The 22,620-nt window shown below is 42.5% G+C and overlaps 1 protein-coding gene across 3 annotated transcripts in view; it reads left to right on the top strand.

Annotated features, from left to right (window-relative positions):
• The window catches only part of LOC309704600 (RNA binding protein fox-1 homolog 3-like), a 352,816-nt gene that overhangs the window by 234,820 nt on the left and 95,376 nt on the right, over positions 1-22,620 (top strand). The window lies entirely within an intron of this gene.

Genomic DNA, 22,620 nt, shown 5'->3' with positions numbered 1-22,620 from the left:
AACTGCATAATTATAATACACACACGAACACCATGGTCAGCTTTGTGCAGTATTTTGTGTTGTTAATGTTTTGGGGGTTTTTTTGTATTAGTACAAGATCCAACTTTGTAAAAAACCACTATACTCCCATCTAATGCAAACTATTCAGAAGCATCCAAGTAGCTTTTGTGCTAATTGTGAATATTGCAGTTAATAAAACTGCAAATCCAAATTCTGCACAGTCGCATGGTTCAGTGAGAGAGTAGTGGATGCATTGTTGGGCAACAGTCTGCAACACTGGTGTTTTTAATGCATATGTTTTTCTATGTGGGTGCAAAGACTGTGCTCAAAGCTTGTTATATACTCTTCTCAATCAATCGCAGCCAGTGTAACCCCCTCTGTCACGTAAAAGGGGGTTAAGAAACAGTGTGGCACACAGGCTGTAAAATTAATGGTAGGAGAGTGACATTAGTGTTATAGGTTATTGACCGATTTCATGGAATTTATGACCCTAATCGAGTGGCAGTGTCAAAGGGAATGAAGCAAATAAGAGTGGCGCTGACAGCAGAGCTGCGCTGTGGCCACTGGACACCACAATTTGAGCCTTCCCAGTAAATTGTGGCCGGGACTTTATAAGTCTCAGCGGAGGCTGCTTTCACTCCGCCTGCCTGGGTCCCGAGGCCATGCCCCTGGCCTACCTCCATCCTCCAGGTCAGACACAGGCAGTCTCAGCAGATGATGAGAAATGCTACTTCATCTCACCTCGTGTCAGGCTTGGCCTCTCACGGTGTCAGCCGCTGTCTGCGCGTGCACGCGTGTGTGTTTATGTGCACCCACTCGCGTGTTTGCTGTCAGAGTGATTTTCGACTGTGTTTGTCTGCGGTGGGGGAGGTGTTCGTTCTCATGTAGTTTTCATGATCATTATATAACCTGCGGTATATTTGCAGCTACTGGTGTCTATTTCCATCCCTGTGAGAGCTGGTCAAAGCTCCTGTTTAAGCACCGACTAGAAACAGAAATATTCAGCGACGCGCAAACGGCCAGCCCCATAAAGATGATTGAACTCTCGCTGATAAATAATTCTTATTGAAAACACGGTATAATGTGACAGCGTTGTCATTTTATCAGGAAAAAAATGAATACAGGTGAGAGGATAACAGGACTGTGGCCAAAGATCCCAAACACCACTTTTTGTTTGGTTTGTTTTTTACTGCCCTGAGCTGCTTTGTGCACAGTCTGTGCCGTGATACCACAGAAGAAGAGGCGTCATACGTACGCTTTCATAAAGATAATGTATAGACGTTTCTTTGATGTCAGTCGAGGGTCTGCTGAAAAAGTAACCCAACTTTTTTGGGACTGCTTGTTGAGTGACTGCAAAGCTACCGTCACAGTTTACTTGTGACCCTCCAATGCAGTTAAATTGATAAGGAGCTCTTTATACTTTAGTATCTGCTGTTGCCGTCCTGCAGGGGGATTCTCCAGCGTATAAAAGGGAATTTTGGATGTTTTGGGGAAAGATCCAAAAAGACTAGTAGCCATGCAAAACAGAATTTCTAAATAGTTCTGATAACACTTGACATGCATGGCTCAGACATGTCATAACTGTGCAATAAGCTAACCGAATGCCGACTTCCAAATGCGCTCTTAAATCATTTGTGCAGCTGCACAGCGCGAGCGCTAAACAGAGGGAATGAATTAAAACTTAAAAAAGACTCTCTTCACCCGGAGACGCTTCCATTCATCTAAAAATAGAAGCTGACATTATCTCGTTGTTAACAACTTGGCTCGGACCTCCCAGCGAGCGGCGACTCGGTGCTGCTTGTTTACCTGGGGTCCTTGGGGCTGCGTGAGGACGGTCAGCTGCGGCGGCGCCGTTCTGCCCCAGCGCTCTGCGGCTTTGTGCGCTGGCTTTTGTGCGGCTCTCTAACCTGCTTTAAAAGCCCTTTAGTGTGCTTCTGACATGCTGCGCTATCACATCGCGGCCTCGGCAGAATGTATGGAGCCATTCAGACACTGTGCAGAGTGAAATGAGTTTTATCCAGCGGTTGACGATTGAATGTAATGGCGCTCTCTCTGGGGAGCAGAGTTTTCCATCCACTGATGTTCGCACTGATACGACGCAGCTCTGCACTGCTGAGGAACAGCTTGGTCTCAGCTCTTTTAAATTATGCATTTTCATGACTAGAATATGGGAGGCGAGCGTACCACTCCTGGACGTTTGCATTAAACAAAACCGATGCAGTCTCTCGCGCGTTACGTAATCTCTACGCACGCGGCTGCGTTGCTGTCGTTGCATCTTTTTTTTTTTCCTTTTTGACTTTTTTGATTTAGATGCAAAAATCCGAACGAAAGCTGTTTTTCTCCGGTTGAAAAAAGAGAAAACATTAAACGGAAAACGACTCCGGATGGGAATAAATAGCACTGATGGTTTTTGAGCTGATGAATGACATGTAATAAAACTTCATATCTATACGAATGTCATCGTTTGGGATTTGAGGGCATCCGTGACAGCTTAATTCTAAGAAACAACCGACAACAAACAGAAAATAAATTCCTCCGCCGCGCTGATTGATGATGTGCCGACAGCCCCCCCCACTCCCCCGCTGTTTTTCATATAGTGATGAACATATAAACAAGGACAACCCTTTCCTCTCCTCATCATCAGCACCGCTCTGGTATTTGACAGAGTGAAGTGGTGTGATTTTTAATTAAAAAGAAAATTCAATAACCTTATCAAGACTTGCCATTTTAGTTTGAGGAGTATCGATCAGCCGTTCAGTTATGCAGATCTGCCGCTTTCATCTTCTGGGCAATTCTGCACGGTGGCCTCTGGTTACTGAAAAGATCTCGTTTCAGAAAATCTATTTCATATATTATTTAGGTTATGTTTAGTTCGGCTTACAATACAATATTCAAATATGTTGTCGTGTGCGGTGTCTTAACATCACGGGCTGGAGGTTAAAGCGGCGCGACGTGGAGCTGTGAAGCACGTTAGCATACAAGTGTGAGCAGGTGAGCGCCATCGGCCGGGATTCAGGACGAGATGGACAAACTCCCGCCGGTCAGAGGAGGGAAACTGTGCCACTGATGATCTGTCGCAGCAGGAGGCTAATTGCCCGCACACCTCCGTGTATCTCCCTGTTTCTTTGCCTCTTTTTCCTCTTTTTTTTAATTTCAATATGTCTGCTAATGGAATTAAAAACATGTTGCCAGGGGTCTTTTGCAATTTGGAAAATAAGTCCATTAAGTTCATTAATTTAATAATGGGCAATAATAATGAATAAAAAGTATTGCTCAATTAGAGGGGAGCGTACGGTTGGCTGTTTCACATTCATTCGAAATCACCTCAGTGTGCAATAGCTTAATGAGATTATAATGGAATTGATATCGTATAGGTAGTGAATTAAACCGTTACCAGAGAACCCATTAGGAATGAAAGTCTAATCCTGAAACACTTGTCACAGCTAAAATAGGCTTCTACTTTTGTTATTAGCCGTCAATTGAAGTGGCGGGCTCTGAAGGTGAATCTCCTGTGACGCTGGCCACAGTGACGATGATGAAACCCAGCGATTGTCCTCGATGCGGGTTAATGGCGGCGAGTGTCAGGCGCTCCCTCGGCATTTGTTTGGTACTCTATCACTGCTGTATTGGTGGCGTTACACCACCGCTCGGGTTTCATGGCGAGCGTTTCCAGACCAGCAAAGCTGCTGAGGGCTTCAGTTAAAATTACACAGACAGCACATTCATAGTAATCTAAAAAGGTCAGGATAAATTACACTGCTTATTTCAGTGAAAAAGGCGGGTAATGCGATCCGCCGTGAGTAGTTTTTCATGCTGGCCCCAGTACATTCTCTCTGGGCTTATGGCACAGATTTGACTCTTTGACTTTTACACGCTTGACACTCGATGTCAATTTACCGTCTCGTTTTAAGACCGGGAGGGACCGGCCGAGATGAACTTTTCCCTTTCGTCGGGATATTACAATAATTTGAGGTGTTTTATATCCGTAATGGCTTTTTTACAGGAACACTTAAAATAATGTGTCGTTGGAGGATGTTGTTAAAATCAGAAATAGATTGGTTCATAATTTAACTTTTCATTTAATGCGGGTGCAGCGATACACCTTATAAATCCACATTATCAGCAGTTTGTGCAGCTTCAGCAAGGCAAGCATGTCAAAATGTCTTATTAGTGTCACTCTTAATGTACTATATATAATGTATAACGTCCTATATATAACGGATTCAATCAAAAATGAGATCCCTGCAGTTTGAGAGATGTGGAATCGTGATATTAATCAGGGAAAAAAGAAACAATTTGCAGTACTTTTTAAAGGCATGCCCTTGGCTGAAAAATGAGCACATTCCTTAGCCCGAGCCATCCTCCTCCTGGAAGATATAGTACAATAAAGATGATTCACATTGCTATATCTGTGTTTTTAAAGTGGAAAAACTTTAGATTTTCCACATAAGATGCTTTCATGAATTTACAATGAGCTGTAAAGTGAATGCAGCATTTTTTGTTGTAGAAAAACAAGCAGCGAAGTAAATGACACGCTGTCCAAAGCATACAGGTGTGTTCCGACTTCCTCGGAGTTCGGTTGCGTAAGCCGGTGAAATCTCCTGACACGCGGCACTGTGCTTTACAACCTGAGTTTATTTCCTCATCCTGAGTCACTGTGGCAAAAAAAAAAGCAGTCGAATGATGATTTTTGGAGGCGGCGAGGAGCAGGGATAGCAGCACTTTAAAAAAAATGAATTAATCCGCAGGATCGTCTGCGATATGAAAATAGGCCTGTTTGTGTTTGTGACTGAGAGGAAATGAAAGTTTTTAGAGGGAAAATGAGACAAAGAAAGGAGGAAAGTACCACACATACAAACTTGAGCAAAGTAAGAACTCTTCATAGCTGTACGTGTGCGCTCATGAGCGAACATGTGTGCGTTCTTAATTAATATTTAAGCCACCTTCAGCGTACCCTGGAAAGGAAGTAAAGGGGATTGTGTTCTCATGGATCCTTTAATCCTCTGAATTAGCAGTTTAATAACAAGAAGCCATTTGTAGATTAGTAAGATCAAGCTTCCGAGACGTGCTTGTGTACAATCTACTTAAATGCTTTGATTTTTGATGTAGGAAAACTCCCCTCCAACACGCCGCATATACAGTGAGCGCGCGAGCGTGCGCTCGTAGCCGTCGGGCTTCTGCTCATATTATTTTATCGTTATTTCATTATGTTTTAGATTGCTGCTGAAAGGATTGAAGCAACGGGGGATTGATCAATAGCAGCTTTTGATTGATCAATATCATAAATCAGGCAAAAATGCAAAGACTTTATTGATGTCATCCTCTATCATGTGACAGTTTTCATCAGGGTATAGGAACGCTGCTGTGTTCATCCAGTTTCGTGATTTCAAAGATTCAGTTTTTCCTCATAGTTTTCATTGTTGCTTAGCAACTGTGTTACCCAGCATGCACCCGGGCATCTTTATTCTTGCTCGGCATCATTTTGCCTTCGTTATGGTTACATAGTTGCCATCTTTGCAGCAGAATTAGCATCAGCATAATTCTGTAATTCTTCTCGATCCAGGTGCGTGGGTGTGCCAGGAAGAGACTTTTAATACTTCAGCATTTTACAAGTTTCTAAATTAAAAAAAACACTTGAATGAATTTTCCTTTTTTGTGTTTTTGCTCCTGTTCTCTGTTATTTGTACACTGCGGAAGCCTTATGTTGAATGTAGTGCTACACCTCTGCGAAGCACTCGATGTCTGATGGGTGCTATATAAGTAAATTGCCTTGTGTATCCTTTAATAAGGTAGCGACTTAAAAAGACCTGAAATCAGATGGTTTGCTAATGTTTAGTGTTTAATCGGCCAGTCGTGACGGCAGTGTCCCCAATTCAACTTCCACCACATCGCTCTCTCGCTCTTTCATAGTGTATGTATGAAAAAAAATATAATATTAACTGATAGTAATAGTTACTTTAATAATTATACATTGCATTATGTATTTTATAATTGCCAAATAAGGGATAATGGGACCATCCTGACAATATTACAGGTGTTAAGGACGACTTAATGGTTTCTTATTATTCTGTGACCCCGCCTTCAGACACTGCTGTTTGGTCTGAGCTGCTGGTGTCTCAGAGATAAACACGGCGTCCTTTTCCTGGTGCTGTGATGCTGCTGGGACCAGTTCCTAATCATTACGCGTGGACGCTTGGATGGGACCTTTTGCTGTTGCGTTTTAACATAAAGGGTAACTTTAAGCATAGCTTTTTTTATGTGCACATGACTGTCTTTTTCAAAAGCTAACCACTGTTACTGGTGCTTGAATCTAACCAATAAACTAGTGAAGGTTAACACCCACCTAATTACACAGGTGTTACTGTGTTATAATAGTCATCCAGTGATGTTTACGACTGGATTACACAGTAATTATTAACTGTTTACAATGTTTTAAGTTGGTATTTACAGTAAGCATTCACATCCATAGATTAATTACAACACTTTTATTAAGGAATAAAATATTACTATTTTTTCATCATTTCCATGTTTAATAATTATTAAGTTGAGCATTTATTAGCAGTGGATATTTGAAAGTCTTGCAGGATGAGTTATGTTGAGCCAAAGTAAAGTTTTCAGTCTAAATGTAAAGTGAACGTATTTGGATTTTGGTCTGATGATTGATTTGATTTAATTACTGCGTCATGCATAAATTGTATGTTCAGGCCAAACAAAGACTTTAACTGAACAAACACACACATCCACACATGTGCAATAACACTAAGTGCAATAATCTTTTCTGGCATCGTTGTATTTTTACTCAGTTGTATATAGCATTCGTATTCTATTTTTATCTTATTGTATATTTTTATTCTATTTTATTCTACTGTATATAGTATATTATTTTTATTCTATTCTGTACAGCTGTGTACTGTATTTATTCTTATTGTATTCTAATTTTTGCGTCATAACTTTTGCACTGTCCACTTCCTGCTGTGACAAAACAAATTTCCCACGTGTGGGACTAATAAAGGTTATCTTATCTTATCTTATCTTAAACAGGCTTCCAAAGCACCGGAGCGGGAGTAGCAACATACTTACAAATAACAGTAAACAAACAGTCCATCCACAAAGGTAGATTCATTTGAGCTTTACAATGATACATTTCTAACTTGGCATTCAACGTCGAGGTCAGGGTTGGTTTGTGATTATCAAAGAGCGAGTGCTGTCCACCGCCGGCATGACTGACGTTAGCCTGCTGACCGCAGGGGCAATAAAACAGTCTGGAAAACCTGCAATCAATTTTATGACTTTTCAATATTTTTAAAAGTAAATGAACTTGTTGTTTAAAAGCTTCCCAGCGCTTTGCATACAGCCGAATAAGCGAGTACATTACATAACCACTAAATAAAGCTTTTTAGATTCCTGTGTATCAGATGGGTTTAATCATTATTTGTATTCCTTCCTGGTTAAACTATAAAAAGCCTGACTAACTTGAACCTAACGTTGCAGTGTTCAGATATACAGTATCTGGTTTGTACGTGTGAGCCTGCCTCGGCAAGTGTGTAAAAGTACACTGGTGTGTTTTGCATGAGCACACACACACACCTAGATCCCATCTCCTCTATCGGTGCTCGGCGTCATCATTTGCCAGTGATGACAGCCGCCTCTGTTTAACCCGCCGCAGATCAGTGAGTCAGAGCTACCGTGTTTCTAATCATCCCCACGCAGAAAATCTCCGTCTTTGTTGGCGTTCGCTGATAGCGTCGGTGTTATCCCCGACTCTCCCACCCGGCCAATATCAGAGATTGATTGCTTTTGTCTTGTTATCGGGGTCGTTTAGGTGAGATTGACACATGCTTGCAGGATAAGAAGGCTCCGAGGGGCTCTCAGACTGGGGGGGGGGGGGGGGGGTCCTCAGTACGATACGGTGGCACGCCGTTAAACATGCATGCTGACCTGCATGAAATGTTGATGATGAATAATCGGCTGCATCATGGGGACTGTAAATAGGTCAAAGTGGCTTCGGCGCGCCTCACTTTGTTTTTGAAGATATGCATTCAATCAGACGCTCACTGCATCTGCTCGTCTGTCTGAAGCTGCAAGCACATCCTCAGCCTTTCAGTCCACCAAGCCGAAGCAGAGCATGAGAAATAAAGACCTCAGTCGGGCGAATGTTTGTTGCGCACTGAATTTCCTCGGCCACTCTGCTGCTTGGCGGTTGCCGGGCGGGGTGGCTTCATGCTCTGCACACTAGCCACACATCCTAAATAATTCACACTCTACTTGAGAATTCTCCAACGGACTCACTGCCGCCATTAGACACTCTCTGGCTGCCAGTTTTTCTTCTTCTTTTTCTTTTTTTTCGGGGTGCTTGTTTTTCACATTCTGACTTCAGCATTACAACCAGAGAAGAAGACGGCGTGGAGGGGTGTTGAGGAGGGGAAGAAATGAAAAACGAGTAATATCTCAGGTCGATGAGAGTTCATGGACAATCCAATATATAAAAGCGAGTTTACATGCATAACACTTCAACATTAAGATTTTTCACAGAGTTCAGCATATTTTCAACAACTCTCCCTCTACTAGTTTTTTTTTTTTAATCTGAGACGCCTCTTTGACAATGTCTCCCTCATGCAAAATGCATGAGCGCTTGTGGATCGATACAGGCCCTTTAATCTCTCTACATAGACAGCTCCCGCACTCAGGCGTTGAACCCACACCCATGGCTGCCACCGCTGCAACCCAGATCAGAGGCCAGGAAGAGGGAGAGCAATCTGCTCAAGCCACGAGGGGTTTCAGCCTCTGAGGTGGGCAGGATGACTGTGGACTGTCTCCAGCATCTTCCAAACACTTGGCCCATACCTGATGCTTTCCCAAGACATTAAAGTCTGCTTGCAAAACAGGTACTACAGCTGGAGCGGAGGCTTGAAGAGTACTTTTTAAAACTCACCACCGGTGGGAAGAAGTCTTTGTGTGTGTGTGTGTGTGTGTGTGTGTGTGTGTGTGTGTGTGTGCGCGCGCGCTACTGTATTTCTGCTTCAAATACACCACTGTTGCTACTACTACACAGCATACAGCTATAATTCTCTTACTCTGTAACAAACTAATCTCCTGAACTGACATTTGCACTTGAGGCCCAGAATTACCATCAGCAGTGTGCACTCAAGGGACAAGTTCCACGTAGTTTTGTTTTTGTCAGCAATTCCCATTAAAAGAGCAAAAGACCACCACAAACCGATGCGACTAACAAGTATCCAAAGCTCATTCCTTTGTACCCCAGAACTCCTTCGTTGTCCTAAAACCATTAAAAATACATCAGTGAGCAACAGTGCTGCGTGTGGGTGGCGTGTTCCTTCATTAACACCAACACACACCATGTACGTTATTTATACAAACCCCTCTTGATGCCCCAAATATACCAAACGTAGATCAAACCGCCACAGAAAATAGTCCCTGCCTGAAAAAGCAATTCACATGTGCTTGAAAGATGTCTTTTAAAAATGTCTTAACACCCGAGGAAGGAGACTCTGTGTGGATAAGATGTGACACCGCCTTGAGCTGAAATCTGCAGAGCGACGGTGGCGTCTGGCCCTAAAGAGCCAATCAGCAGCCGAACCGGGAAGCATAATGTAGACACGAGAGCACAGCCAAGGTTTACAACAGTTTCAACTGCGTGGTGGCAGGTTTATCAACTCATTATGTTAATTAAGATGTAGTTATGTATATTTCATGAGGTGAATTAGCCTCACCTTTGTTCTGTGCTGTAGTGGAAGGAGTCAGAGATGATAAAAGCGCAGCCACGCTGGGCCGAAATGAAACTGTAATGTGAACTTTTGCACATGGAAACGCCATTTCCAGCCCTTTGTTTTTTTAGTTTGTGTGCTTTCTGTCACAAGCGTTTGCTCCTCATTCATTTAGATAAGGGCTCGGTCTTGTTAGCCCAAAATAAGTGCCTGCAGGCCAAGTTGGCTGCAGAGTGGCAAGACTTGCTTGTAGAAGGACTTTGCTTAATGTATTAGGAATATTGCTTTTTGGCCTTTTTAGTGGAATTAGTTAATTGCAGGAAAATAAAAATGCTTACAATCTTATTCTCCCAGCTTTAAATGACAAACTATCCTTTGAAGCTAATTGTATGATGATATTCAGATTAAATCACTCTGAGTGGTCAGTGAGACTAGAGAAGTGCTATGTAAACGCCGCTTCCTTCCATTTCATTAAGACTGTTGGATTGGTATTTCTGATGGATTCAAATCTAACCAACATGTTAAACATTTGGTGGCGGGTCCAGAGGAAACTCTCATTTCTAACAGTCGGCGCTAATCAACGAGGGGACAGTTTCTTCTTTAGCATTACCACGTTTTCCTTTATTTTGTTCAGCTTTGTTTTTTATGCCGTAATGTTATTTATGATTGTCCGTTTTGGGCGCCTGGCGTTTTTATTTTGCCGTTTAAGCATATGAATGAGCAAACAGATGGACGCAGAGGCGGAGAAAGTGCAATATTTCCTGGATGTACAACATAGTACATATCGGTGTAAAATGGGATTTATAAGCACCTCGAATCTATACTTATGGATTGTGCTTGAGTAAATTGTTGTTCACCACTGAAACGGCATCACTCGAGAATACGAGCGAGTGTTGAGAGATGTAAAATTAGGGTGTAAAACAGGTATTTCTGCAACCGCTTCCAGGTTAATTCATTCTTCCTGTGTGGTTGTTTTTTCTTTATTAGATTTTTAAATGCTACAGCTTATTTGCCTTTGAGTTGAGATTCTCCTCGCATGTTGGGCGGTCACAGACAGAGAAAGCCCCCCCCTTTCCTCAAATCTTACGTACAAAAGAAGATTGCCTCAGCTTCCTTTTATCAACACTTTTGTTTACTTGGGATGTGCCAAATGCGGGATTTAGTGTCACATTTGTCTGAGTGTCTGGCACTTTCACTGAGCTCGTACTTCAGCTGCTCTTATTATCAGCCATTTTGAAGCTGTTACTCATTTTGCCAGTCATTTAGTTATTTCTGAGGCATTGTCGTTTTCATGTCGAGGTACAGTCTGACTGCTCGGAGCTTTGATCATATTTTGTACAAACAGATTTAGGAAACAAAGCAGAAGCGCTGAAGGTTTCTTTGGAGCCTTTGCTGTTTGTAAATATTAAATGAGGGAAGAAACATTATTGCATTTAACTAAAGCAGACCTTAAAGGGAAACGAGGCCAAAGAAAGAAGAAAAAAGCAAACCCCGTCATCGCCGTTTTGGAGCTTTTTGAAATCGCGGTCCTGTAAACTGTTGGCAAACTCTTTTGATTAAGTGAAAAGTGATCAGCCTGGGTGGCGTTTTAAGCTCTCGTAACTTGGACGAGGAAAAGAATTTGAAAGAGAAACTTAAATAATGAACATTAAAGACAAAAATCTTTGAAAAGAACGAGCCCCTGAGCTGAAACTGAGAGCTATCAGTATATCCGGGCCCACCTCCGGATAATGTGTGGCAGTTTAGAAATGATCCGGTATGGCTGATGCATCAGCTCAGCCTCCCCATTGTCTTCCACCCTCAAAGACTCCCTTCTTCCCTCCTCCACTCCCCATAATGCAATGCAGCTTTTGTTCACTCATTCTTTTAACCGTTTCTTTGGCTGCGAGTTGTCACGGCGGGACAAATTAAGGAAGCGGTAATAGGGTTATGTCAAGTAGACGGAGGTGCCGGCTCTGTGCGGATGCCTCCCTCCCTCTGTCTCCATGAAAGGTTACTGCACTCGCTGGGTTTTGTCTCCCCCGCTGTAATGAGAAAGGCAACAGACAAGCCTCTATCAGTCCTGCAACACCTACTGACAGATAGCATTTGGAGAGTGGAGAAAAAGAAGCATTAGGGAAAGAGCGAACAAGCGTCACAGGAAGTAATACAGCAACACGAGCGTGAACGATGGCAAAGGACACGCTTGACCGGGAAAAACAATCCCTCTCTCCGAGGGTGCTGCACTTCAACATTTACCTATATGATACCTTCATGTTTGTGTATGTATGTGTGTAATTTTCTTTCCTCCAGAGATGCGCCTTGCAGAGTTTGACACTTTAACATTTCCCATCGAACCATCAATATTATGGCCTCAACAGGGGCGGCATTAAAGCCAGACATCTTTTGAAATATTGAGCAGCGATCGCAGCATTTTGGTTCGGTATCATAGCGCATTCATGACTCCCACTCGGAGATATTACACTCACATTTCTTCCACCTCCTTTGGGCAAACCCTTTCTCTTCCAGCCGCCATCGTTCCAGGGCAGATGTCCGTGGAAAATCTGTATCAGCGTGCGAGTCCCCGTAGCTACGTTTTGATGGCGGTGGAATGGGAAGGGGGTGGGGGGGGAATGCTGCCCGCGATGTGGTCAGAGGGCAAGGTTGGATCACGGGTAGCGACAGCAGATGCTCCGGGCGCCTCGTTCTACACAGAAGGGTTTTATAACCGCGCAGGTACCTACACGCCGAATACATCCACAGCCGGAGACGCTCCCACGGAGATACAAGCGCTGAGGGAAACACATTGGGACTGGGGCAGAGTAACACACCCACGCAAACTTTATATTTAGAGCGTCTATTTAAGTAGCACTTCTAAAAACACAGGCTCTTACCAAACGCTGGTAGGGGGAAAAAAAAGACTACATAAAACATTCAACAGTCTGACATTTGGTTCAAATGGTGTTTGAGATGGCAATTCAAAGGAGGGCACTGATTTAACCCCTTTGTTTAAAGCGTCCACCTGGAAAAAAATTTATAAATCCCCAAATTTAGTCAAATCTCTGAGCTCGATAGATAAGAGCGCGTCTCCTTATCTGGTCCAGTGGTAAAGCAGATATTCACGATTAACTTTAGCCCACTGGAAAGTATAATAGGCTAGTAAGAAATAAAAACACACTTATTAATTTCTATAAACATCTGAAGATGGAACAATTTCAGTTTGGAGAACCACTTGGTGCACGCGAAAGCCAGCCTGCACAACAATCAGCTCTAGAAACTGTAAAGTGGAGCTCTACCAAATTTGATGCAACACAATTGAACAAACAAATCCACTTTAGTGATTGTAGTAGTACTCGGTGGCCCCTTCAGTGATTGTGCTCTGCCTTGCAACACTAAAAAAAGAAAGCCTGTGGTTGCACTTTTGAAGCCGATAGGACCTGGAGCCAGAACAGGAGCCTTCAGGGAGAAACCACTGTGATGTCCATAGCCTCCAGGCACCTTTAGACTTGGACATTGACAGTATTGGGTGAAAAGAAATCATTAAGCTTACAGGAGACTAAAAGTCTAGAAATGGAGCTGTGGAGAAAGCCTCAATGGACCCTTAAATTAGCCACTAAATTTAAGACGTTCATACACAAATGCTTCCCAGAAGGGTTGAAACCTGCTTCCTTTGTTTGGTTCTTGATTAACTTGTTGATTAATTTTCATGTAACTGATCAATCTTTTAAAAACCGTCATATTCCTCGTTTGTCTCGAGCATCGGTCCAAAACACAAAAATATTAAAGCTCGAGAAGTCTTAATGAATCAATATGTCAGTTGTCACTTCAAACGCATTTATCCTCATTAGTTACATTAAAAATTTAAACATGTATGAGGAAAGGCAAGTGGCGTTATCCTTTCGAAATAAACAGCGGAGTGATTTATTGCTCAGATTGGGAAAAACACGAACGCCATCAGCTTGAGTTCGATGATCAAAGCCATCTCCGCGGCGATCGCGTTCGATGGTTTTTAAATGGTCTGAGGTTAGGGACAGGTGCGTCGATAAATGAGGTAGCTGCACCAATAATGTTTTAAAATCCAACACATTTCGGGCATTTTAGATGTTTCCAGTTACACACACGCACGTTCACACATTTCCTGACACCTTCTGTGGTTTCTTACGCTCCATTCTAATATGATATGTGTGTGCAGGAGGCCGCTTTGGCCCAGTGCGTCTGACAGTATTGATGTACCATTTCTCACCTGCCGCTGCTAAATATGAGAGCATGGTAGTTGCAGTGTGAACCCCTGACCCCTCTGGGAGACACACCGGCATTCACAGTTGTGCGAAATAGGTCTCTGGTTCCCCGAATGCCTGTTTAGAGTAATGGTCAAAGGTATGCCTGCAGGAAGGGAACATTACTGGGCATGACCAATCTGCTCCCAAATGGAATACACTTTATGTCACTGCACCAATCTATGTAATTGACTTTGCGTTGGGGCTGAAGCCATTATGGTTAAGGGTGCTTCTTTTTCCTTTTTTCTTTTTAACAGAATGTCAGTGGAATCTGAAATGCACTCGGATGGCAGATTCTGAGAAAGATTGCTCTGGACGGATTTGAATTTTGGAACATTTTGGCCACGAATGTGTTCGACGGGGACCGTGCACTGTCTCATGTTTTCACACACAGTCCTCAGACTGCAAAGCGCTGCTGCCAGGGAGTATTCACTCGGTCTGTGGGACTGCGGTTAGGCCGCGGACAACAGGTGAATGCAATTAACAAGGCGGCGGAAGAGAGGAGCAGCAGTGCTCTGAACCCCGAGGACTGGATTTGAGAGCGTTCCTCTGACTAACTTAGCAGTGGCGTGATTACAGTATCGTGGTGCTGTGTAGCCTCGCATGTCTGCGTTACAAAAATGAAGTGAATTATCCAAAATGAAGTTTTATGGCAGAGCTCACTTCAACAAACACACACGATGGTGTGGATAGTTTAAGTAGCCCCAGTGAAATTATATATTGGTATATTCAATAACACTGCAATATGAAATTGTACCTGGCATGTTATAGAAATCTTGAAATAACAAAATATATAAAAACAAATGCACGTTTAAGAACATTAGTACTATTTTGCCGATCCTGTAAAACTGACGTGCGCTGAGCCCATAAGTATCAAAAGGTTCGTCTCGATAATTAAATACTTCACAAGCAGACATATTTCATATTTATAAATCCTGTGAATCAAGCATGTGTCTGTGTTTTGGGTAGTGCTCTTTTATGTGCACACATTTTTAACAGATGTATTCAAATGAAAACACCTTGCTCTGTTAAATCCCAGCTAATATAGGATTCAAAGAGCTCTCTGAATCTTATATTAGCTGGTCTAACAAAGGGAAGCGTACCTCTGTGTCATCTTGTGGTTTACCATATATATCGTTTAACACCAGCTGTTCTGGGGTTTATAAATAAGGACAAAGGGACACGTCATTAGAAAGGTTATTAAAATGATCACAGCTAATAACCCTTCAATGGTCACGTGCTCTGTGAGCCACCAGGTTCTCATCTAGCTCCAAGTGTTTGCCTACAGTTTAATTAATCGTTACAGGCTCGTCCTCGTCGACAGCTAAGCTAACCTGAAGCTAATAAAACATTGTGATGCTTTCATGTTTCTGTTATATACCGGTAAGTCCTCCAGTTAAATTTGGCATCGATTTCAAAGTTCTGTTAATCACATGTAACATATCTGCTTGGCTCAGTTTATGAAGTGGAGCTGCTGGGATCATATTCTGGCTGCAGTGGCGGCCACACTATTTTTTGTTTGTGATCATCACGTATATACAGCATGTAGGGACTTAGGGCTGTGCGATATGATCAAAATCTCATATCATAAGACATTTATCGTCCCGACAACGATATGTATCACAAAAATGTTACATTTTCTGTAAATTCTGTGAATCTCGGGCAGCTCTGTGAAGTGTTTTCAGCTGGGCGTCGTGTACCTGGACTCGAGTGTTACATAAGTTAGAATTTTCTTTGTGAGTATTTATTACAGGGCGTGTTCTAAGGTTTATTTTTTAGCACCCGACGGCTCTTTTTAGCTTCTCGTCCGTAAACACTCTGCATACTATTTCACGTAATTATGTTTATTTTGAAAAATCTCAACAGGATCTTCAGCTTTATTTTGAAAGGTTTATGTGGAAAATAAACAAGCGGACGGCGGAGCCACGCGATGGTTTTACCGTCGTTGTTGCTAACGACAACACTTAAAAACAGTCGGTTGTCCGCCCGTAGTGTGGTTATATTACATTTAAGAGAGAGAGAGAACTTTGAAAACGCTGAAAAAATATTTCCGTAAACAAACGATAGCGTGATATCGTCACCCGATATATATCGTTATATCCAACAGCCCTATAGAGACCTATGCATATGTATGCATGTTTGTTTATTATTAATGTGTGGAGTTTGTCCCAGATGTGAAGCACAGTAACCGTGTGTCTGAAAAAGTGCTATTTGAATAAAATTATAATGACTCTTTCCCCTGGAAATCTAGAAACTGAAGCCCTAATAGTTTCTAACAGTGTGATATATTTGATATATACACGTCATGTAGGCAGGTGGAAAGCTTCTCAGCTTTTCTCCAGAGCATTTTTATTCCTGGTGAAGGATGTTTTGGGACGTAACTGAGGGTTCAAGGATGGAGGATGATAGATTTTGTTCAGATTGTAAAGCCCAAGAAACAGTCTTGTAATTTTAAACAGTGTACATATACAAACATTCCCCTCTGTTTCTGTTGCGTTCGTTTCCTTTCTCATTTAACTCGTTTCTAGCCGCTTAAAGACAAAGTGTCTGAATTCGTATATCTGCTGGTTGAGACATTAGTTTCTCCATGTACTTCCATGTAGTCACAAGCTTACATGCTCCGTGTTATATCATCCCCAAGAGCAACTCTTGCCGCCTCTGAATTTTTCATCATTGATCTGATGTGATTTCCATGCTTGGCCATCCCTCTGCCCTGTCAGCTCTCTCTCTATCGCAGCCTCGCTCGGCCTAGAGGGCTAACAGGGCGTGAGCCATCGCCCCCGTTTATTGTCTCCCACCATGGCTCGACCAAACCTTTCCCCATCTTCCACCCATACCACATAGCAGTATCACCCACACGCGCTCCTCGATGTCTTTTAGCTGCAAGCGCACCAGACTTTTAGGTGAGAGGGTGGTAAAACGGTCAATGTATTGATGCTGACTGTCCGCTGCCATAAAGCTCAATCAACCCTCTCCTTCCCTGCCTTGTCAAAGCAGCCGGAGCAGCAGCGGCTCGGTGTGTATGTGTGTTATTGGTGTAGACAGCGTGGCGTGGACGGTTGATATATGACAGTGGAGGAGGCAGAGTCGGTACCCCTCGGCTTTTGCTCTGCCTTCCCCAGTAGAAGCTTTCAAAATGCTCTAATATCTGGCCAGAGCTCAGTGAGCGATGGCCAGAGCCAACCTGCTGATCTTAGCACTGGGTGCATTAGTTTGCCATAAAGAAGCAGTGATTGTAAGACGCGGCAGGCGAAAACATATGAGGATGAATGACACCATATAAAAGCCAAGCTCTGTTTCAAAATCCATTAGAGAGGCAAGTGCCTCAGCTCCAAATGCAGCAAAAGCCAGGGCCCCACATCCTACCCCGGCATCCGATTGAAGTGCAGGTCGTAGCTCGTTCCTCCAGTTCCTCCCTTAACTGTCCGTTTAATCAAATTTTTAATCAATGTGTTAGTACCTGACAGCTCTGAGGGAAGAAATGGCATACTTCACTCGGTGCAGAATATCGGCATCCAAAGATAGGTGGGAGACGAATGCAGCTCATTTGGTGCTAAGAGTGAGCTTTTTTGGGTCTGTGTGTACAGGCTTCACTTTCTTCTCGATTTAATGTGTGCAGACATGTGTAATTGTGTGCGTGTTTTTCTTTGCTTCCGTGAAAGTTCCAGCCTCCCCGTGGCACTGCCTCCTAATTACTCAGATCTGCGCTCAAAGTGAAGAAATAATGAACGAGAGCTTTAATTATGCCTCCAGACAAAGGATCCCTGATGCCTCCGCAACACCGCTGGCACACTGAGATGGGTGAGGGCAGGTTAAACAGAAACCCTTTCCTCTCGGTGCAAAGCTGGTCAGCCTTGAATGCAGACCGAGGCTGCAACTTGACGTGATGCTGTAAAGTGCAGATATGGGAGCGGAGGAATTAAAAAAATAAAAATAAAAAAAAAGACGAGCTACATACGTTTGTTATCTCTAACAGATATGACACAACCTTTAATTAGTGGGGATCCCTGAAGCTCTGGGCCTGAGATATAATCAGCGGACCTTTAGCAAGAGCACAACCCTCCCCTCTCTGGGTACCCTCGAGGCAGGCTGATCGAGGCGTCCTCATGCCCCCTCTTCTACAGCGGGGTTGGCTGGCACTCTGGAGATGCCAGATAATGAGGAAGCCTGTCAGAGGGGCACTTCAGCGGTGCCCCTCCAAAGGCCTCACTGCTTCTTAACAAAATCCACCAGCACCAAACACTGCTGCTTTGTTTTCCTCAGAGTGCGCCTCCAGAGGTCTTGGCTGCGTGTCCGGCAGGGTGGAGCGCCCCCCCGGAGAATGTGACACATCCCTGTATTTATTTTCATACGCATTTAGAATGACTGGATCGCTGAATAATATTGCATAATGCTCACGCTGACATGTTTGTGTTTTGTTCAGACTCTGGTGGTCGTCCTGATGGGGGAGCTGTGTCCATAGTGAAGTGCAGGGTGCAGTAGCAAAGTACATCTATTCAGCTGCTCTGCAGTCTAGAGATACTTGGCAAATGGTGCATTTGAGAGCAGACACACACCCACAGCTTTATATGCATAACCAACATTTCAGCTAAAAATATATAAAATATTCAGTTACTAAGAAATGAGAAAAAAAGATGAATTGTTCGGAACGGTGCCTTTTTAATTGAACTGATTTCTTTTTTTTTGGTTGTGATGTTTCAGTGAAAATTACCTGCAAAATATAAAATTGTTTTCTTTGCATATTAGGATTGCATTAGGAAAATATTTTATATGTGGCGATGCACGGCTATATATATATATATATATATATATATATATATATATATATATATATATATATATATATATATATAAAAAGGCTGTAAAACATTTGGCCCAAAAATCTGCAAAGTGTGACAATTTCAGACAAGTCATTAATTAACATTCACCGGTATTCCTGTGATAGCGGTGCCAGCGTTGCTACACTGCAGGCTCTTTAAAGCCAAGTTGTTTGGATCATAAAGAAGTAAAATGCTGTTGTTGTTTAGCTCTGTGCACATGCAGCGACAGTCGACCGAGTTAATGTAGGAAAACAGAAATTTGAAAAATCGACACGTCGAAATTCCACATATTTTTCCTAAAACATCTCAGCCTGTTCATCGTGTTTTTTTGTTCTTTTTTTAAATGAATGCATCATTAAATTTGAATGTTTTCAGTACTACTTGTACTTTTACACAGTAAAAAGTATTAGGTAAAACTCCTTACCTAATACTATCGGCCTGCTTTCTATCATTACACATTCTATCTGTCGGTGTATCTATCACGCTCGAGTGATGATAGCTTTAGTAATTAAGATCCCGGATTCATTCATGAATGAACGATTGAACGAGTTTACTTTTTCTTCATGATCTAATCATGATTAAGTGATGGTTTCAGCCAAACCCTGAATTGGAAGAGTCATTACACACCAACGATTTATACATTACAGTGACTCGACAAATATACAATTACTTCCTGCTTTATAAAATATGTTTGAATATAAATTAAAAATGCAAAGTCAAGTGTAAAGTTGCAGATATCTTTGAATACCTTAATGCAGTATTTTATACTTATTGATACTGGTCAGCGAAGTATGTCTTCCCCCACTGTCAGAGTGATGGAGTTAAGGGAAATAAACAGTCATCTCTTATGATGATTAGTGTGAGTGTGCTCTATTGATCAGCGGTCATACGATAAACAGCGGCGAACTGGAGTGCGCCGCCAATCGTTTGGGCCCCATTAGTCGCCGCTTGTATGCCTTTGATTATTGCTGAGTGTGCTCCCAGTGCACGTGATGGCTTTTTACTGCAAGAACTGCTGCTTTCAACCTTTCTTGGAGGAGCACATTAACGTAGCGCCGGCACAAAAGACAAACACGGGCTCATATACAAAGACAGAGGAGATGCTTTTGAAGGAGATTGAACACACATTTTAAAGCTCGCATTGCCCGAAACGAGCCCAGAGCGGAGACTCGACAGAAATGTGCACACACCTGCAAAATCCCGCGCGCCTGCTGACTTAATGACAATCAAACACAAGTCCGGACTCAGAGGGTAAATCGTGGTCTTTAACAGGACGGTAACAGAGGCGGGCAAAGACGTGACAGAGGCGACGGTGACAGTGATGATGATGGTGATTGTGGTAATAATCATTACGCTGATTATTACGGGCCTGCCACAGCAATGTGGTGATTGCACTTGAAGGAAGAAATGGAGGAAGACAAAGGGTGATGGTGACAAAACTGATCGTGATGATTAAGATCACTTTTTTTTCTCTTTTTGTGATCAACTATGAGCCGTTCGCTGCAGTTGTTGATCTTTCTTTAATTGGCAGAGCAGCAGTGTGTGGAGTTAACTGAGGATATCTCTGCTGTTTGAGGGCTTTGATTTCACATGACATAAAGAAAAGGCACCGTTGAGAACATTCCAGAAACTCCCTTTGAAGGGAGTGATCTGGCAGTGCTCATTTGAATTATTAACTGGGTGAGACAGACAGATACAGAAAAAAGAAAGACAAAAAAAAAAGGGAGCCAAAAAGCAAGAGATGGAAAACGCATAGAGGAGGGACGGAGAGATGGATCCCCATCTGTAGCAGGCGATGCCAAACTGTTAATCCTAAAGCACGCCCAGATATCAGCGAGGACCGGTCTTTGCATCAAACAGTCAGGCCAATTATACAGACAAAGCGTGTATATTGGTAATGAAGATGACTACCAATAAAGGTGAGTGCTTATTTCATTTAATGATTTTTCTATTATTTCGTTTTTCTCTTTGAAGTTAGCGAAATACACGACCGAATATGTAATTACAGGTCAACTATCCCCCTGTGGCTGCTTGGAATTATTTAATCTGCAGAGGGAGTGTCCCAGAGAGAGTTAATTCTCCTCTGCCGCCGTGTTGTGTCTCCCACAGCAGGACCCAATTATTACTGTCATTACGGCCACAACGCCAAACCTAGAAGGTGACACATCAGGTAATGTACGTGCAGAAAAATGGGAATAGCAGAACTTTGTAGATCTACATATGCATTGTGTAGATCAGAGCATTAAGCAAGCAGAGCTGCTTCTTAGCATGAAATGGGCATGAACAAAAATACATGCTGATTATAACGATACAACTCAATAACTGGGTGAAACTTTAGTAGAAAGAGGCACACATGTTATAGCTAGGTCTGCTCCAGACTCACTAATTTGTCTGTTGAGAAAAAAATCTAAAATTTGTTCCTTTATTTATTTATTGGACAAAATAAAGGAACATTTACTCAGATAATGGTAAGCAGTCTTATTGTTTTAAAAATAATAATATAAAAATAGCCGTCTATTGTTGCGTAGGGTTTGTGAAATTGCTGTGGAGGGTTCTGGGTTGATAATGCGTTGTTGTATGTTGGTATTATATTCACAGTTCTTTTGGTCATGTTGGGTTTTCTCTACCTTCGTGTTGGTCGAGTGAAGCAGTGACACCACGGGTGCAGCGGGTAGCTGTTTCAATGACCACCCCCCATGTTGACCCTGAAAAAAATCTAGACAATTCTTATACATATATTTACTGATTGAATCGCCTTCTATGATTTCCATTTTCAAGTCTTCGTCCGTACAATGACGTGTTTTAGCGTTCGCTCGGACAGTTTGCATTAACTTTTTAAAAGTTCTTTGAAAGTTCAAAGTTACTTTGCTCTAGCCTGTCTCGTTAACTGGTAACCTTTACTGTTCGGACCGACTCTGCCGCGATGAAGACGAGGCAGGAAGAGAAAGTGCCACAATGCTACATGAACTGGACCTTTATTTCCTTTCTTATAGGGCACCCAACACGCTACACAACAATCAGATAACTGTTACACTGAAACTCAGGCATCTCTAAACACTTTGCAGCTGATTACAATCACTTAATCACCTCTATTAGCATGCACTTCACAATGCTGCAGCAAAGTGCTGGTAATGTTACATCTTACACCCTCAGTCACTCACTTTCTGCTACACCGGACCTGCGCTACACACAAATGATCCACAAGGCCACCTTCTTTGAAAGCAAAGCTTTGGCCGGTACTTCTAAATGAAGAGAATCACTGCACCTCAGATTCAGCTTCTCATTAGTCAACCACGAGCACAGAACGTTCTGTCTTGTGGATAAACGAATGCTCGACTCATAGAATTAGAGTCGGATCAATTGATGCTTCGAATCATTGATTTTCAGCATTGACAGCCTTAAGCCTGATCCGTGCTCGTCACCTTTTTCCAATACAGTTCCGGGCCTTCACATGAAGGCAGCATCCCTCATGTTATCCATGTCTAAGGAACTCCTATTGTCTTCTGTTGAAAATCCAAAGCTATGAGCATAACAGTCGATCTCAACAAGAACCCAAAAGACAAAAATCAAGTAAAGAGTTTAATAGTTTAATGTCAGTCTGGATCATACTACATCCATGCCTTAAATTTCTCCAGAGGTTCATGAATATTTGGAATAAGGTTAAGCTGAATTAGCTAAGTTAAGTTATTCGTGATTGATCCTTGTAGGGAAATTGCATTCTCGGTATTGGGATTAAGAACCAGCATCAGTTCTAGGCATGTGCACTGGTCAAAGCCCCTTTGGAGAATCTAACCTTGCATGTTATTAATGGCAGGAATA

The sequence above is a fragment of the Aulonocara stuartgranti genome (assembly GCF_965226115.1).
Source record: "Aulonocara stuartgranti genome assembly, chromosome: 4".
Taxonomy (NCBI): Eukaryota; Metazoa; Chordata; class Actinopteri; order Cichliformes; family Cichlidae; genus Aulonocara; species Aulonocara stuartgranti.
This window is presented reverse-complemented; position numbering and strand designations above follow the sequence as displayed.